The sequence below is a fragment of the Lucilia cuprina genome, chromosome 6, assembly GCF_022045245.1.
Source record: "Lucilia cuprina isolate Lc7/37 chromosome 6, ASM2204524v1, whole genome shotgun sequence".
Lineage (NCBI taxonomy): Eukaryota > Metazoa > Arthropoda > Insecta > Diptera > Calliphoridae > Lucilia > Lucilia cuprina.
In genome coordinates, this window is record NC_060954.1 from 11,541,905 (window position 1) to 11,544,637 (window position 2,733).

A 2,733-nucleotide genomic window follows, 5' to 3' on the forward strand; every position below is an offset into this window, starting at 1 on the left:
TTCTAGTTCTGTTCTAGTTCTGTTCTAGTTCTGTTCTAGTTCTGTTCTAGTTCTGTTCTAGTTCTGTTCTAGTTCTGTTCTCGTTCTGTTCTAGTTCTGTTCTATTTCAGTTCTAGTTCTGTTCTAATTCTGTTACAGTTCTGTTCTAGTTCTGTTCTAGTTATGTTCCAGTTCAGTTCTAGTACTTTCCTTATCTAGTTCGATTCGGATTCTGTTCTAATTATGTTCTAGTTCTGTTCTAGTTCACAATCAGTTCTACTGTCATTCAGTTTATATCGTACCTTAGGTTTCCCTTTTAAATTGTTACTTTAAAAAAATTTGCCAAAATTTTTGGATTAAGCTTTTCTGTTCTAAAATCATCTTTTCTGTTTTCGTTTTTTAATAAAACAAATTACAAATATTTATTTAAATTTGTACGTTTTTAGTTCATATATGTATTGAAGTTTCGCCGACTGCAGAAAACAAAGTAAAGAACAGGTGTTTTAACATCAAAATTCGTATAGAATTTTTTTCAAATATGACATTAGTTTCTATGCTTTTTATTTTTCTTCTTTCAAATACTTTTAAAGAGAAAGAGGAAAAGTCAGAGAGTTCTCATAATTGTTCTAATTTTTGTAAATTTAATTTAATTTAAAAAAATTTAGAATTTTTTTATGAAACGCTTATTTATGTTTCTCCTTGCATTATTTTTTGTGTACATATTTATATCTTTAACTACTAATTAAAAGTTTTAATTTGTTTTTAAGCATATTTTTAATACTTTTTGGGTCTAAATCTGTTTTTATGATGTTTTAATTTGAATTCTTTTAATTTTTTTTCTTAGTTTAATTTATACACATGCATTAAAGGTTTCATGTTAATAAGTAGGGAGACTGAGAATATCCTTCGAAATTTAATTTTTTTATTTTTTCGATTTATGTCTAAAATATGTCCTTTGTTATAAATCTGATCACGATTAACAAAATTTATTTTTTACTTTTAATATTGTTCAGTTTGAAGTTTAATATTTTTTTCAAAAATTCTTTTCCTTTGCACCTCGTTTAAATTATTTGTTTATGTATGCAAATAGATTTTGTTTTCTATTTTTCTTATATTAAAGCATGTGTATATGTGTGCGAAAATATCCACAGATTGTAAAAGTGTACATATGGGCAAGTATGTATGTATATTCGAAAACATTTACATAGAGAGTAAAGTACTGCAATTATACCACAATTATTTTAATTATGACATGTACCGATAAAAAGAGAGAAACAAGAAATTCTACCCATACCAACTAACATTTAGACACTTAAACATACATATTTGAAATTTCTATAACGTAAGAAACACTGATCAACATTTTTTATATGATTTATTGTTGATGTTTAAAAAGACTAAACTTCGTATACTTTATATTGGAAATTATTATTAATTATACGCCCTCATTATAAAAAAATAACTTTTTCTGTTCTGGTTCAGTTCTAGTTCAGTTCTAGTTCAGTTCTAGTTCAGTTCTAGTTCAGTTCTAGTTCAGTTCTAGTTCAGTTCTAGTTCAGTTCTAGTTCAGTTCTAGTTCAGTTCTAGTTCAGTTCTAGTTCAGTTCTAGTTCAGTTCTAGTTCAGTTCTAGTTCAGATCTAGTTCCAGTTCAGTTCTAGTTCCAGCTCAGTTCTATTTCAGTTCTAGCTCAGTTCCAGCTAAGTTCTTCTCTAGTTCTCATTCAATTTATTTCCGATCTTTTACTTTGTCTTCGTTACTTTAACCCAATTTTATCCACAAGATCTTCAACGTATATACATAGTTTTACATTTTTCCAAATGATTTAAAATCTTTTATGATTTAGCGGGTAAACTTCAGGACTTCTCCAATACCTACAAAATCTGTATATAAAAAATTTCCTTTTTTCATTATAAAAAAATATATATATTTTAAAAATACACAGAAAAGTAACATACAACAAAAATATTCTTTACTCATGTCAGTCCATATAGCAATGTTAATTATTTAGCGAGTTGTAACACTATTATAACAGATTAAATTTAATTTTTTCCAAAGTTTACTCATCAACATGTCATTCGTTCCTATTTACAGAATTAATGAAAGTGAGTATGAAAATAGAAACAGAAACAAATTAAAAGACGTAGTTCATAAAACACATATAAAGGGGTTTTAGTGTAATTTCAGAAAAGCTAAAGTTAATTTTGAATTAAATAACTTAGAAATTAAAAAATGATGCTAAACCTGTGAAACAGAACCTTTTATTACATTTTTATTCCGTTTTGATTGACGCTACTGCGCACATAAGTCTCTTTTTCTAATGCCATTGACATTATCTTTAACATGAAAAAGAATACAAAACCCTACAGATTTCATTACCCCAAAAGCCATCTTCACAAAAACACTTTTTAATCTTACACTTGTACAGTAATTTACACGGCTAAGCAAAAATATGTGAAATTAAGTTAAGATCTGAAAACAGGAAATGATTATGTAATTCAAAGATTTGTTATCATTTATAAATGCTAGCAGTTTTTCACTGAACTGTTTATTATTGTTGAACTAAATATTACTTATACAACCTGTGGTTTTCCAAATATTTAAATTTTCTTAATTGCATTAGAAATTGTCTTAACCCGAACTAAAGTTGTATTAGAACTGAACTAGAACTGAACTAGAACTGAACTAGAACTGAACTAGAACTGAACTAGAACTGAACTAGAACTGAACTAGAACTGAACTAGAACTGAACTAGA